Below are 17,333 nucleotides of genomic sequence, written 5' to 3'. Positions count from 1 at the left end.
CTTTCAAAAACGGATAATATTTTAGTGTTAATTATTATTTAATCAATCATAATAAATTATTATAATTCTTTTATTTTTAAAAAAATTACCTAAACATTAGATATCATTAAATATTAAAAGTTCTTTCCTAATTTATTTTGATTTATCAATACCATCAACTCCTACAAACAGATCTATCAAAAGAAGGTTACATTTTATCTTTTAAGCTTCGGATATTATAATTTTCTTTGAGAAATTATCATAATCGGGTTTATAATGTTGATTAATAACATCATTTTAATAAACTTTGTTTTATTTATTCCTAACAAGGTATTTGTTAATATAAAATTTTACTTTTTACTTATTCTTTATGGATTGTGGCATTCGTAATCATTTATTTTAAAACTTATTTTTTGTTATCGTTAATCCGTATGGGTGACTTTGATACAAGGCATTGCACCTCATACATATTCTTTGTTCCCCGGCTTGTCTTTTATCATCTTCCAATAAGGCCATAAGATATCAGATATGATGTTTTGTTCTCATCAGGGAAGAAAACGACATTATCTAAATTAATAACATGGCGTACTGTAACTTTGTTGCTGTCATCATTCATATATATATATATATTCTTGGTCATCTAGAATGCCTTCTGACATCCCAAAAACTATCCGAAAGGAAATTCGATATTTTATCTATCAAACATATACTGCAAAAGGATGAGGGTTGTTTCGGAAGCCCATGATGCTTGCCTGACGTTTAAGAGAAAAAGTGACCAAGTTCAATTGGTACATATTAAAAATAAATGGCTAAAATCAATCATCATGGTACATACACTAGAAAAACTTGTTTCAATTAAGAGATAATAATAATGGCTCTGCTTTGTTTCTGGTTTGCATTATATCATAATATGATGAGTTGTCGGGAGGTAAGCAAGGGGTAATATAGAGATTGATGATGAATTTGCCAATACACCACATCTTTGGTTCTCAGCGCGTCCCTCCCAACCACGTTTCATGATGTATGTCAACTGCTCAGAGAGTTCACTATCGTCGTAGCTTAGGCTCAAAGTTGGGAGAAAACAACAAACGTAGCAAATACCTAAAATTGCAAGAATTAACATATATAAAATTTGCATCGAGGGACAAAGCAAATACGATCATTCAATAATGTAGCTCACCAACGTCCAAATGCAAAACAGAAGAGTTTGCAGCGGATAGCGAGGCAGCCATTTTTTCTCGCTTCAAACACAACAGACCTCTAAATAGACGAGCAATATAAAGGTCTTGATTAAAGTGATGAAGCCCAAAGGCACTTAAATTACACAAACACACACAAAAAACAATCGCGAAAGACGATGTCACATTTCACTAGCTGCTTTCCTCCAATGTTATTCATGTTTAGAACATCAAAATGTAAACAACTAAAAAACTTATGGCTGGTCACTCAAAACGTAATTCTATCATCAACAGCAGGAGCCATCAAACACTACAATACTTGTGCCCATTATCAAAACAAAATGAGACAAATAAATATTGATCATAATTACCTCTTGATATCAGACATAGAACGTGTCAATCGATCTCCCCAACCCCGAAGATAGGCTGAAACAATCCACAGGAATGGAATACAAAAGGACAGATCGAATGAAAGATCTTAATGTAGCTTCAAGGGAACGAGCCAAAGAGCATAAAGGAGAAAGCTCATCGACCAGATTAAGAAGCATAGCCAGAGTACGAAACCAGTCCATCAAAACAAGTAAAAGAATGATCCAGAAAAACAATCGAGGATGAAACTCGTAAAAGGTAGTCATCAGACTACCACAGAAAATGATAGCATAGAATAAAAATACTCAGTCCCTTAGATGTTATTCAGCATTATATCTGCGATCATATCCGCAGAATCATTACAGGTCTGTAGGATCATCACTGTTGTCTTATCTGCCAGACGAGCAGACATTAAACATCTGATATTAAATAGTAATTCAGATCAAAACAAAAGGGAAAACAAACAGTTCGCGAAAGTAAACGACGAAAGATAGTTAGACTTACAACGTGTCAATCGATCTCCCCAACCCCGAAGATAGGCTGAAACAATCCACAGGAATAAAATACAAAAAGGACAGATCGAATGAATGATCTTAATGTCGCTTCAAGGGAACGAGCCAAAGAGCAAAGAGGAGAAAGCTCATCGACCAGATTAAGAAGCATAGCCAGGAAAAAAGAAAGATAAGATCTCATTAAAAGATATTCAAAATGGGTATCAGATGAAAAAAAAATTCGAACTAAATGCTTCCGTTAGTTCGGAAAAATCATCAAATATAAAAGGTAAAGATCATAAAGAAGCGTCAGGGAGTTGCAGGTTATTAACTTGCTAGCGAGGCTTTCGACAACCAACTCGTTGACGTCGTAACTGGTGACTCTTCGAACGTTCTCTTAGACGACGATGTCGCCGTAAAAGAAACCCCAGTTCTGCTTCTCTCCATCTGCAGATTTAGAAGGAAGATTGGAGGGGGAGACACGAGGAATATTAGAGAGAGGATTTAACCAGAGATGGCCGAGTAGAAGAGACGACGGCGGTATGTGTATCAGCGAACGGGCAACGCTGGTGAAACTGACACCGAGTCCCACTTATTTATAGGCAGGAAGACGACCTCCGAGTCACATCGACGGCTGAGATATTTCATTGTTAAGCTTCGACGGTGAAGATGAATACCAGGAAAAACCCTAATTGATCAGTTGAGTGCGGCTCGCAGGGTCGGGTTGGGTCGGTCCGTGAGGATGTTGTGGGCTTTTAGCCTGCTTCGTCGGGGGCGGCCGAACACTTGGGACGGTCCGTGAGGGACGACCGTTCGAGCTCTCAAATTTCTAGTGCAGTGAGAACAGGTTTAATAGTGTCGACGTCGATTAATGGGCCGCTGGGATGGAAAATTAACCAGCACCAACTTCATGTCCTATAAGAGATTGACTACTCTACCCACGTGCCTGAAATCAATGCTGAATTGACGACATCGCCATGACAACAAAATTGAAGGACTTTGATTTGCAGACATAATACATTAGAAATTAAGATTTAATGTCAGAAATTTAGTTGTGATGTGACTATCAAGACTCAGCATCTTGATAGGGGATATTACTGTCACCTTGCACTCTCTTCAAATATGAGAGAGAAAATAAAAGTTTTTTTCATTATTTATGATAAAAAAGATAATTATTTTTTTTTTTATTGATGAGATGGATAATCACAGCCTACCCTTTAAAATCAGATATAAAAATTAGTCTTTCAAACAAAAAATAATATTTTTCTTATATGGTACAATCAATAAAACAAAAACTTTATAAGTTTACTCTATTGAGGTAGATAAATTATTATGAGCAAGATTTATCACAAAGGTATAGTATCCACAATGGGCTCGCTAATATTGTACTTGTTAAAAAATCTAAAGAAAGTTTTAAGAATGTGTGTTGATTATATCGACATCAATAAAATATGTCTAAAGGATAGTTATCCTCTTTCTCGTATTGAACAATTGGTCGATACTATCTCGGGTTATGAGCTACTCACTTTTATGGATGCATTATTAGGATATAACCAAATAAAGATGATACCATAGCATTAACCTTGGGATCGACGAAGATTGTAGCTGATCCTATTTTAGCTTTTTGTGTATCTCTTTGTATTTACTTAAAATCATTGTCTTTGTTGCTATGTATTGAATGACCTACTAGAGTATTTCAGATACCGTCATCGGTAACCTCTCTACCAACGACCAAAAAAGACAAAGGACTTGAGTCCTATCATGAATGTCTATATGATAAGTGATAGGTGTACATCTTGCACTACTCAGATCTGGTTAGTAAATTGAGCGAGGAAGTCCGAGAGCGTCTCCTCCTCCCTTTCCTAAGAAGTATTGCTATTGATGATTCCAAGCATATAGATCTGATAATACAATTCCTTTATCATTGGCTAAGGCAAGTATTGCTATTGAGTCGTGTTATTCGAGTTGAAAAATATAAGAGCAACATGCTAAAAGATGGCAAAAAAGATACTCAAGCACTAGATTAGAAAGAACATTGACTTATATATAGAAAATATGATAGTCAAAAGCAAAACGGCTGATTCACATTTAACAAATTTAGTCGAGATATTTGAAGTTATAAAAAAATTCAACATGCACCTCAATCCAACCAAATATATTTTCGGAGTCAGTTCGAGAAAGTTACTCGGATTCATTATTCACTAAAAGGGAATTGATGCAAACCCTGAAAAAATTCGAGTGATATTGGAGATGCGCCCACCTCGGTTAATAAAGGAAATCCAACCGTTAATAAGATGAATAGTATCGCCCAATCTATTTCTATCCCAATTAAGTGATAAGTGTCTAGCTTTCTTTTGGGCATTAAAAAACTTAAAATGCTTCCTATGGACTAAGAGTGTAAAGAGGTTTTTGAAAAGTTGAAGCACCATCTCCTAATTACCACAACTCCCCTCTTCTATCTCGGGTTAAACTCTAAGTCTCTACTTATACCTATAGTCACCACCAACTCAACTGTCAATTCGATGCTGGTTCGGGATTACTCAAGAATTCAAAAGCACATCTATTATGTTAGTCATGTTGTAAGTGAGCCTGAAGAACGATTCTCTCCTATCGAGAGGCTAATATTTGCACTGATACTAGCAGCAAGGAAACTCCGACTATTTTCAAATGCACTCTATATTGTAATTATCGACTAACCACTTAGATAGGTCATTTCTCGATTTAATATCTTAGGATGATTATTAAAATGGTTAATATAACTAGAAGAGTTTGACATCCGATATATGTCAAGGACTATTAGGAAACATTAGGTAGCATCATATACATAGCGAAAGATTGGAGTGCGAAAAATTGTAAAATTAAAAAATTGCACGTATTATGTAAGATGTATTACCTAGGGAGAATGTATATCGCTAAAAAATCTCAGATCCATATGAGAGAATGAAGGAGGTCTACTGTCATCATCTCTAGCAATGATCCACACAATAGATGGGTTGATGACGCTCCTCAAATCGTAGCACGATCTCATATCTACTTGTGTGGGGACACTAGGGAAATCATGTAGGTGTTCATTGGAGAATGAGTTCACTGAATGATCCGCTTATGAAATACTGGTTAGTTAATGATACCTCATCATCAAACAACGATTCTGTAGTCCTAGTTGTATGTTTGGTTTTTAGACTTGAGACCCTAAGGATACCCTGTATGAGTACTCCACTCTTTGATATCAGACTTATATGTTTAGAAGTTTCAAATCTAGTACAGTCGATCATCAAGAGTGGTAGCCAACCTTAAAAATATAATTAAATATAAAAAAAATTATCCATTCTCGATATCAAAAGAAGTTTTAATAGGTGCAAGTAATGGCCAACTCAGTATTGAGCTTAGACGGTCACATATATATGATGGATGACGCGACGAATAAAGGATTAGACATGTGATATCCAATAAGCCCCTGTTTTACTAGATTCTTTTGGTGAGACCCAATAGAGCGTAGAGTGGTTATTGAATGGAGATATAATATCCAATATGTCAGGGTAATTAGATGAAGATATAATATCTAATAGGGCAAAATTCATTAGGGTTAAGTTGAGAGGGCTTTCTATAAATAGAAGAGGGGCCAAAGGGTCATAGGCTAGACTCCATTGGCCGCCCATCTCCTATTCTCCTTCCCTTCCTTTTCTCCTCTACCATCAGTCTTATTTGGGGCATGAGAACAGTAAGAAGGGTCGACCCCCTTCTTATTTTTGCTACTACGTGATGGTGTGCGAAGGCGAGGAAAGAATGCATCGTGAGAGGAGGTGCGTTGCCACTTTATCTAGTGTGTGGATCACCGTTAGAGAGGAGTTTACAATAGCTCCTTCATTTATGGACTAAAATCTACAGATCGGAGATATACAATCTCCCATAAATGCGAATGTCTCACATGTGTTATGCAGTTCTCAATTTTACGAAGATCATATATGATTCTTTTGGAAAACTAGTTTTTGTTTTATTTTTCTACTACACATGTTATGCTCCCCAAGGTTTCCCAATAAGGGAAAAAATTACAAGTTAAACTCAGTCGGGATGGAATACTTAACTCATAAGTGATCCAAAAGTGATGCACTCATTATTGAATCGCAATCATGTGAGCTTTTGTTAGAACCCTTGCGGATTCTAAGCTTGGGGTTGATCTCTTTAGGGGATCGGCCTCCTCGGAACTCTATAGGGGTTCCTTCCTCTATGTTGTTGCTCAAAAGCTGCTAAGAAGATTCATCTATTGCTTATTAAAATAGGATAAATACATGATTATTTATATGGCTTTTAAACCTCAACTCCTAATAGGGCTCCTACTCAAGACTCCTACTTCTAACCAACTCATAATAAGACTCCTACTCTAAGAAGCAACCTCCCAACTAACCCTAACCCTAGTCGGCCTCTTCACCTCTTTAATAGGGGTCAACTAGGTAGTTTTACATGAATGCCCCTTTCAATGAAACTTAATTAGGACTCTCCGAGCTAGAGTCCTAACAGACCCGTCGTCTTCAAATTAGCCTTGTCCTCGAGACTGACGATCCATGAATTCTGAAAATTTGATCTTCAAGTCGTCATAGTTCTCCCAAGTGGCATCTTCTCCCAAGTGGCATCTTCTGCTAGTAGGTTCGCCCACTATATTAGCACTTCAGTAGTGGGTCGTTATCATCGAGTTACGATCTGTCGATCAATAATGACACTCGGCTGGGTTTGGAGTTCTCCTTGGGTAGTCATATTTGATAGATGACTTTGGGCTATCTCATTTTGTCCCAACTTGAGCTTTAAACACGATACATGGAAGACTAGATGGATTCGGGAACTAGCGAGTAAGTCCAATTTGTATGCTAACGCTCCGATGTACTCCAAAATTTGGTAGGGTCCTTAGAACCAAGGTGAAAGCTTCATAGATGCTTTGGTCTAGATTGATGTTTGCTTGTATGGCTGGAGTCATAGGAAAACCCAATCTCCTACTGAAAATTCTCTTTCGCCTTTGTGTTGACCATATTATTGTTTCATCCTTGCTTGAGCTTTTCCTTGTGATGAGGGAAGCTCTTCGATAAAGTCCATTGATATATCAGTCCATATTGAGTCTGAGACAGGTAAGGGTTGCAGCTTTCCGGGACTTGCCACTGTCTTGCCTTTATGTCTTTGATATACATCATATTGTGCCACAAATTTAGCAATAATATTTTTCATCCTTACCCAATAAAAATTTTATTTAATTCTCTTATAAGTTCTAAGGAACCCGGAGTGCCCGGCCGCAGGTGTGGAATGCATCTCTTGAAAGATGATTTTTATGCAAGTATAATTTGGCATAAGCACAATGCATCCCTTATAGCACAATTCTTTTGAGTCTCATTTATAATGAGCCATGAAGTTTGATACTTCCTCTAAATTTTTATGATCTTACTGGTCTCCGGATCTTTTTGTCATTCCCTCTTAATATCCTCAAGGAAGTCGCTTATTGGAAGTGAAACGATCGAAAATTCAGCTTGCTCGGGTAGTCATAAAAGCGCATTTGCAACAACATTCTCTTTCCCTTTCTTATAAGTTATTTCATAATCATATCCAAGAAGCTTTGTTACCCATTTTTGCTGCTTGGGGGAAGATATCTTCTATCTAAGAAATATTTTAGGCTTTTATGGTCGGTCTTGATTTGAAAGCGTCGCCCAATCAAGTACGGTCTTCATTTGGTCACCACATGCACAATCGTAAGCATCTCCTTATCGTAAATAGTCATCTTGAGATGGGAATGAGATATTGCCTTACTGGTATAAGTGAGGGGGCAACCATCTTGCATTAGTATAACACCAATTCTAACTCCGGAGGCATCGACTTCAATAACAAAAGTCTTGCCGAAGTCGGGTAACGCTAGTATGAGTGTTGTCATCATTGCGACTTTAAGTTCGTCAAAGGCGATGGTGGCTTTGTCTGACCATTGGAAAGTATCTTTTTTTAGCAAGGAAGTAAGGGGTGCACTGATCTTTCCATAGTTTTTCATGAACTTGCAATAGTAGCCTGTTAAACCGAGAAAGCCGCGTAGTGATTTTATGTTCCTCGGGGTCGGCCAGTTCTGCATTACTTCAATTTTGGAGCGGTCCACCGATGCACCTTCCTCTGATATGATATGCCCAAGATATTCTACCTTATGTTAAAAAAAAGCTATACTTTGATTTTTTGACAAAAAGAAAATATTCTTGTAAAATCGTCAAAATAAGTCGGAAGTGTTAAAAATGACTTTCAAGAGAAGGGTTGTAAATAAGGATATTGTCGAAAAAAACCAGCATAAACTTATGAAGATAATTCCAGAAAATATCATTCATAAGGCTCTGGAAGGTGAAGGGAGCATTAGTGAGACCAAAGGGCATTACAAAAAATTCGTAGTGATCGTTGTGTATTCAAAAGGCAATCTTCAGTATGTCTTCTTCGCACACTCATATTTGATAATACCCGGATCGAAGGTCCAGCTTTGTGAAGACTTATGCTCCATTTAATTCATCAAGCAATTTATATATTACTGGATTATGGTATTTGTCCTTGATGGTTATGCCATTGAGAGCTCGGTAATCAATGCATATTTATCATGTTCCGTCTTTCTTTCATACGAGGAGCACTGGTGAATAGTAAGGGCTACAACTTGGTCGAATAATTCCTATTTCAAGCATCTCTTTTATAATCATTTCTATTTCATCCTTCTAGATATGTAGATACCGATATAGCTGAGCATTTGCTGGAGGTTTGTCTGGAAGAATCGGTATATAATGATTACGTCGACGGGTAGGAGGTAGGTTGTGTGGTTCATCAAATATATCTAAAAATTCAATAAGCAAAGGAAGTAGGTTTGGATCTTCAAATTCTGTTTGCTCTCCCTTAGTTTACTACACAAGTTATACAAAAAATCCACTGTATGCTTTGTGCAAAACCTTCTCCATTCGTTGTGTGTAAATCATCATTACGTCGCCCCCCACGTTTCCCGTACATTATCACGTGTTTCCCCTTATTGTAAAATTTCATAATTAGTTTCATAAAATTTTAGGAAACATCACCTAATATCATCAGCCATTCGATGCCAAGCACGGCCTCATAATCATCCAGAGGGAGGAGGAAGAAATTTGCAATTATCTCTTAGTCCTGCAACAACAGTTTCCCCCATGGGCACCTATGATCATACTTCAAAATTCGTCCGTCGATGACCTTAACATCAAACCTACTGCAATTCTCGATAGGTAAGGTCATTCGAATAGCGACCTTGTTATTCATAAAATTATTAGTGCTCATGGTGTCAATAAGAATGGTGATTGGTTGTTGCTTCAGAAGTCCTCCCACTTTCATCGTTTGCGGGTTCGCATAATCGACTAGGGCATGCATCATAATATCGACTGCCTGCTGTTCTTCATCCGTGACCTCTTCCTCATGCTCTTGGACCTCCTCCTCCATATCTTCAAGTGGTTTAATCAGTAGGAGATGGCCCCTTTTGCAGTGATGATTATGGTTCCATGGCTCGTCACAATGCCAACAAAGACCCTTTGCCGATCGGTCATATAGTTCTTCTCTTGTCAATTTTTTTGGCAGTGAAGGATAGCTGGGAGCAGAAGGATGTTTATATGCATAAGCCTAAGAGAGGTTCTCATCCTCTGAGCATCTTAGTTGAGTTGTTCTTCTTGTATTCGGGCGAAAGAAATCACAGTTGTCACGGTACGAGGCTACCACGCCTTAACTTGCCCTTTTATCTTTGAGTTTGAGTCCTTCAATGAATATTCTTAACAATCGACGGTCAGTCCAATCAAAAGCAAGGTAGGATAGCTTCTCAAATCTGGTTTGGTACTCTTGAATTGTAGAGGTTTGTCAAATCTTTGTGAGTTGACCATCAATATTTTCATACTTCGTAGGTCCGAAATGATTCAACAGTGCATTCTTAAATTGATTTCATGTTAGAGCCCCATGATTATTTTTCAGCCAATTATACCATTGAATAGCATCTCCTTCAAGGTGGATGACAATAATTTCCACCATAGCATCATCCAATGTTAGGTAGTAGCAAAAGTAACGTTCGATGTATGAAATCCACCTCGCTGGGTCTCCTTCTTCCCATCGCGGGAAGTCCACCCTTATACGTGGCTGAAACATGTCCAAGGGTTGCCCCTTCTTCTCTAGAAGCCTCTATAAACTCTCTCCTCATTGAAATTTGGTTGGACTCGATGGTTGTCCAATTCTGAATTCTGCAAACAAAGCGCGTAATTTGTCTTCCAAGCGTGATTCAAGCCGCGATTCAATCCGAGATTCCAATGCTTCAAATTTGGCATTAATTGGATCTTGAGAAGCCATAGCATATGCCTGTAGATTAGAGATGTCTATGTCTTTTTTTTATTGATGGGTTAATGGCATGAGGTGGTAGTGTTAGGATCGAGAGCACTAAGGGGGGGGGGGGGTGAATTAGTGCAGCAGAAATCTTTCAGCGATTAAAAACGAAAGCTGCGTTCGTTCGATAAAAACTATTTTGATGCAAAAGCCAATTCTAAGATTACTTATGATTAAGTGCAGTTTATGTCTAAACACAGTTTGCGTCTAAGCGCAATTTATGCAGTTTGCAGTTTGTGTCTAAACGTAGTTTACGTCTAAACTCAGATTGCGTCTAAGCGCAGTTTGCGTCTAAGCGCAGTTTGCGTCTAAGCGTAGATTGCGTTTAAGCGCAGTTTGCGTCTAAACGCAGTTTACGTCTAAGATCAGATTGCGTCTGAGCGCAGTGCAGTTTGCGTCTAAACGCAGTTTTACGTCTAAACACAGTTTTACGTCTAAACGTAGTTTTACGTCTAAACGCAGTTTGCGTCTAAACGCAGTTTTACGTCTAAACGTAGTTTTACATCTAAACGCAGTTTGCGTCTAAACACAGTTTTACGTCTAAACGTAGTTTTACGTTTAAAAGTAGTTTACGTCTAAAACACAGTTTTACGTCTAAACAGAATCAAGACGTAAACGTAAACTGCAAAGAAACTCGTTCGCAGAAATCAGTTTGCAATTATAAACAGAATCAAGACGTAAACGTAAACTGCAAAGAAACTCGTTTGTAAAAGTGCAGAAGACAGTTTACAGTTATAAATAGAATCAAAACGTAAGTGTAAACCGCAATGTAGAGATCGTACGAAAACACCGATTTACGTCTGAATGCATATTTGAAAAGAACAGAACTTAGAAACTTGTTCGTAAAGGCGCAGAGAGCAGTAGCTATGTAGGAGGTTTGCAGTAATGATAAAGTGCTCAAAATAAATGCAAACCAGAGATTTAGAGTGGTTCGGTCAGTCTTGACCTACTCCACTTTTGGCTTCCTCCACCGACGAGGTCACCGACGTCAACTAGAGGCCTTCCTTCAATAGGCGAAGGCCAACTACCCTTTTACAAATTCACTCCTTTTGACGGGCTTAGGAGACAACCCTTACAGAAGTTTTCTCTCCTCTCTTTACAACTCAAACTTGAAGAATAGAAAGAGGAGAACTAGCAGTTTTGAGCTCTAAGAAACACAGAAAGATAGCAAGATTTCGAGTGTGTGTTCTATTCTTTCAGTGCTGAATGGGTGGGGTATTTATAGGCCCCAACCCAGTTCAAATTTGGAGCTCAAAACGGTCAAATCCCGGAATTCCGGGATCAGGCGGTTGCACCTCCTGACTGGAGAGGTTGCACCGCCTGGCAGAGCTCGAAGACTGAGCCTCTGGGCGGTGCCACCTCTGTCAGGGGCGGTTGCACCTCTCTGCCAGAGCTCGAAGACCGAGCTCAGGCGGTTGCACCGCCTGACTGGAGAGGTTGCACCGCCTGGCAGAGCTCGAAACTTGAGCTCTGGCGGTGCTACCTCTTGATAGAAGAGGTTGCACCGCCCAGTCTTGCTCGGAGACTGAGCCTGGGCGGTTGCACCTCTTGGCTGGGGCGGTTGCACCTCCCAGCTTTTGTTGGGAGAACCTCTCCTGGGCGGTGCCACCTCTGACCCTGGCGGTGCCACCTCTTTCACTATTTCAGCTCACTTGGTTTGGCTCCAAACTTGGCCCAAACCAGTCCGAACTTGGGCCTAATTGGCCCCTACTTGGGTTATAGGATTAACACCTAATCCTAACCCTAATTAACGTGCTAACTATGATTTTAAAGACATTTTCTAAGCTATTACAAAGTCCGCAAGTCAAGACTTCTTCTAGCGAGCTTCCGGCAAACTTCCGGCGGTCTTCCGATGAACTCTCGGAAACCATTCTACGGACTCCCGGCAAGCTCCTAGACTTCACGATTTGATCTTAGCGAGTTCCAACGAGCTTCTTCGGCAAGCTCCGATCTTTCTCGGCGAGCTCCGCGAACTTCCAACGAACCTTCCGGCGAGCTTCCGAAAATCCTTCGGCAAGCTCCCAACTCATTCTCAGCTAGTTCCGGTAGCATTCCCGATGAACCTTCGGACTTCCGTCGAACTCTCGAACTTGCAACAAATCCTTCGCGCTTGACTCCGACACTTTGTTTCACTTTATGTCTTCATCGTTATCATAGTTAATCCTGCACAATTAAAGCAAAACTTTGATCGAGACAATTAATCATAAGCAATTTACCAAGTTGTCCGGCATGTCATTGGTCCCTCGACGCTTCGTCTGATTCTTCGGCGCATCGTCCTTTCCTGCAGCCTATTGCCCAATCGGCCTGTTGACTCCGCAACTCCGATATCCTTGGCACAATACCCGCTCTTCTTGGCCCGATGCTCGAGTCCACGGCCCGAAGCCTTCTGTCGATACGTCGACCGATCTACCGGCCCGACGTCCAATCTTCTGACATGTTTCTCCGGCACAACATGATTTTCCTGCTCTAATTGTCTCATCCTGATCAAAGCATCCTGCGTCACTCAAAACGCAGATTAAATCATATATCAAGTAGTTTCATCATCAAAATACGAGATTCAACAATCTCCCCCTTTTTGATGATGACAACCACTTGATGACGGAGTTAAACTTAACTCCCGGAGTTTAAACAAACTCCCCCTATCAATATGCCATATTGATAGAAACTCTTAGATTAAAAAATCTAAGCAACATGTCATCATAAACGGAGTTAACCTTAACTCCCAGAGTTTAAACAAACTCCCCCTATCAATATGCCATATTGATAGAACCTTGAATTCAAACTGAATTCAAGTCATTGCAATATTCATCATGAATACTTGCAACACGTTATCATGAACTTATGCATAAACTTATGCATGTCATGTCATCAAATACTTCTCCCCCCTTTGGTTCAACTCATTGCATGAAAAACATAATATCAAGTTTTATCATCATGCAATTTTGCTAGAAAATATAGCAAGTGTTGAATCATGCTTAGAATATTCAAGCTATCAAGTTTTAGATATGCAAGTTTTATAGCATACAAGATAGCACTTGGTATGAAAATTAGAGATGTTCAAGATAGCAAGTTCTACATCATGCAAGCTAGCAAATTAGAGATGTTCAAGAAGGCAACTCTTGCTTCTTGAAATATGAAAATTTTGTCCACTTTGCTAGATGCGCAAGTTAGCATGTTTTGCTTCTTGAGATAGGCAAGATAGCACCTTTATTCTTTTTGTTTCTTAAGATGTTCAAGATAGCAATTTCTTCTCTTTTGAGAAGTGAAAATTTGCTTTCTTCTTGAATTGTGCATGCAAGTTATCTCCTCCTTAGTCATTGTCAAAAAGAAGGGAAAACCCTTTCCGTCAATTTCTAAATCATGACAAAGGTGAGTAATCATTTTTATTTCAAAATTCCATAATTGAGATAAACCTTGAATTCAAATCAAGGCAATTTTAATCAAGGTTCATATCATATGCAATACATTACGTAGAAAGCATAAGTATTGCATGCATCATTTTAGCAACAAATCGTAGCATTTCATCACATGGCAAGATATCATCAAGTAGAATTACGATGCAAGTTCTTGATATCTTAACATGATGAAAATTCAAATATGACACTTATAGTATCAATTCATATATTTCTCCCCCTTTAACATCAACAAAAGGAGAAGTAGCTCTAGCTATTTTAAAATATATGCAAGTTTTTATAACATGAAGCTATATTTTCATCACAACATATAAGCACAAAAGCATAGCAAGATTCTTAGGTTCAATCATGGCAATTCAACACTTGCTTCATGTGCAAGATTGCACTTGCTTTTCTTTGCATGTTCTAACTAGCAAAAGCTTTCTCCCCTTTGTTTTTGTCGAAAAGAAGGGAGAAATCAATGGCCAAAAATTTTTAATTATTATACAGGCCATATTACAAAATCTTGTCATGATATCAAGAAAGTTCAAGAAGGACATGATCCATTCAACAAATCCTTTTAATAGGGCAAAGAAATTATATAACCAAGAATCATGATTAAAATATTTCAATATCATAGATCAAGTCATGATTCGTGATTCATCATAAAGCAAATTAATTTTCAGTCATCACATAAGGCATTTAAAGAATTTTTGAAACATAGAAGAATGATTAATTTAAGCATGTAATGTTTCAATCAAAATCAAGTCATGAATACCAATACTTTCATATTGTGAGTATCAATTCATGAATACCAAAAGATATTATTTGTGATTTCAATTTTGCAAGATCATGATTATGATTTAGACATAACTTATTCAAATCAAATCGTCAACTTGAAACTCATAATCAAGTCATTAAAATTAATTTCGAAATTCATAAAATATCATGAAATCAAAAGACAAGTTGCATTTCATCTGAAGAACTCCTTTTTGATAAATGTAGGGAGCATAATGAACGATCTTGATTTATAAAGAGCTTCATGTTATAATTATCAAGATCATGATTTTAATAATTATTCTCTTTAGCAAAGAATCACAAAAGCACTTTATTTTTGCATAAGAAATCTCATTGTATTATGATTTATAAATTCTTTTTCTGCACATGAATCATAGGAGATATGTATGTGAAACAAATCTTTGCAAGCAAAGACACTATCATTCATATTTCAAGATGGAATTTATAAGCATGAATCATTTCATCAAATCCATTTTAGAAAAATATTTTTCATAAGTGTATGAGAAAATCCGATTGTTAGGATACCAATTGTTAAGTGAATCCGAAAATGAAATTAGTACTTTCATGCATTCGGATAAGATTTTGCTATAGATTTTCAAGTTTAATTATGAAGATAAAACATGCTCATGATCATAAAAATTTATGTATCCAAAACATATAATTTCCAACATGTTATAGTGTAAAATCATCATGGCAATTAAGTGTTTTGAACATTGAATCAAGAATGTCCGAAAAATAATCTTAACACATTCATGCATTCGAGCACATTTTTGCCATAGTTTTTCAAATATACTCATGAGAATAACACATGCTTATCGTTGGCTTAAAATCTCATGCATAAAATTGTTAATCAAAATATTTAATTTCATCATTATGCATTTCTTCAAATCAAACATGATCTTTAATCAAAATCGAGAAATAACAATGGAAATCAACGTAATACACATTATTACTTCTTAACCATGATTTCATATTTTCAATCAAGATCATTTTATTTGTTTGCAATATTATCATTTTCGAAATTACTTAGTATGATCATAATAATTTTTTTTTTTAACATGTAATTTTTAAGAAAATTAATTCTAAACTAAAAGAGAAAAATACATCATGAAAGCATCAAGTAATTTCAAAATAAATTAGGGGGATTTCGATTACCTCATCATTGTAGGCTGTTAAGGCGTAGTTTGCCGCCTTGCTTTTGTTGACTTTCTCTTCTTCGGAGGAGCTCAATTCATCCTAATTTTTGTTCTTCTTCTTGCGTTTAAAGCAAGTAGTTTGATTCTTTTTGCTTTTTAATTTTCGTTTCATTTGTAGTTTAAGTTCACCATCACTTGAGCTTATGCTCGAGTGGTCTTCAAATGTTCTATGTCCCAAATCCTTCCTGTTCTTTGGAAGGTTGTTTTGTTCATCATTGTCCTCATCACTTGAGTCATCGCTCAAGTGGCATTCATTTGTCCAGAGTTCCAAATCCTTCTTGTTCTTTGGAAGGTGATTATGTTCAATATGTTCATCATGTGCATTGTGCACCATTTCATAATTCATCAATGAACCAATTAGTTCTTCAAGTGGTAAGTTGTTTAGGTTTTTAGCTTCTTGTATTGCAGTTACTTTTGAATCCCAAGTTTTAGAAAGTGAGCGCAAAACTTTGTTAACGAGTTCAAAATCCGAAAAGCTTTTACCAAGTGATTTTAAACCATTGACGACATCCGTAAAACGGGTGTACATGTCAACAACGGTTTCGGTTGGTTTCATATGAAAAAGCTCGAAATCATGCAGTAAAATATTAACTTTCGAGTCTTTGACTATACTAGTTCCCTCGTGCGTGATTTCAAGAGTGCGCCAAATATCGAAAGCCGTTTCGCACAAAGAAACCCGATTGAACTCATTTTTGTCCAAAACGCAAAATAAGGCATTCACAGCCTTTACGTTTAAAGAAAAATACTTCTTCTCTAAATCTGACCATTCGTTCGTCGGTTTAGAGGGAAGTTGAAAACTATTTTCAACGATATTCCATAAATCCAGATTTAGAGAAATCAAGAAAACTCTCATTCGAGTTTTCCAATAAGTATAGTCCAATCCGTTAAAGAACGGTGGACGAAAGACCGAAAAGCCCTCTTGAAGAGCCATTTCTCTCGGGTGTAAATCCGAAATGAGAAATACCCCGCTCTGATACCAATTGTTAGGATCGAGAGCACTAAGAGGGGGGGGGGGGGGGGGTGAATTAGTGCAGCGGAAATCTTTCAGCGATTAAAAACGAAAGCTGCGTTCGTTCGATAAAAACTATTTTGATGCAAAAGCCAATTCTAAGATTACTTATGATTAAGTGCAGTTTATGTCTAAATATAGTTTGCGTCTAAGCGCAATTTATGCAGTTTGTAGTTTGCGTTTAAACGCAGTTTACGTCTAAACTCAGATTGCGTCTAAGCGCAGTTTGCGTCTAAGCGCAGTTTGCGTCTAAGCGCAGATTGCGTTTAAGCGCAGTTTGCGTCTAAGCGCAGTTTACGTCTAAGATCAGATTGCGTCTGAGCGCAGTGCAGTTTGCGTCTAAACGCAGTTTTACGTCTAAACACAGTTTTACGTCTAAACGCAGTTTGCGTCTAAACGCAGTTTGCGTCTAAACGCAGTTTTACGTCTAAACGTAGTTTTACGTCTAAACGCAGTTTGCGTCTAAACGCAGTTTTACGTCTAAACGTAGTTTTACGTTTAAAAGTAGTTTACGTCTAAAACACAGTTTTACGTCTAAACAGAATCAA

At 37.7% G+C, this 17,333-nt stretch overlaps 1 long non-coding RNA gene and 2 other non-coding genes across 3 annotated transcripts; all 3 read right to left on the bottom strand.

Moving 5' to 3' along the window:
- Positions 1-737: 737 nt before the first annotated feature.
- LOC135624340 (uncharacterized) lies at positions 738-2,579 on the bottom strand. Its single transcript, XR_010491649.1, has 2 exons — positions 1,160-2,579; positions 738-1,080 (listed from the first exon to the last, which is right to left on the bottom strand). It is a non-coding gene; the product is annotated as an uncharacterized LOC135624340 (long non-coding RNA).
- Positions 1,147-1,287, bottom strand: LOC135639293 (small nucleolar RNA snoR136). Its single transcript, XR_010496898.1, has one exon. It is a non-coding gene; the product is annotated as a small nucleolar RNA snoR136 (small nucleolar RNA).
- Positions 1,826-1,915, bottom strand: LOC135639456 (small nucleolar RNA SNORD25). The gene has a single exon (XR_010496953.1). It is a non-coding gene; the product is annotated as a small nucleolar RNA SNORD25 (small nucleolar RNA).
- Positions 2,580-17,333: the final 14,754 nt, after the last annotated feature.

The sequence above is a fragment of the Musa acuminata genome, chromosome BXJ1-3 (assembly GCF_036884655.1).
Source record: "Musa acuminata AAA Group cultivar baxijiao chromosome BXJ1-3, Cavendish_Baxijiao_AAA, whole genome shotgun sequence".
NCBI classification, from domain to species: Eukaryota; Viridiplantae; Streptophyta; class Magnoliopsida; order Zingiberales; family Musaceae; genus Musa; species Musa acuminata.
The sequence above is the reverse complement of the archived record's forward strand: the minus strand, read 5'-3'. Positions and strand labels throughout refer to the sequence as shown.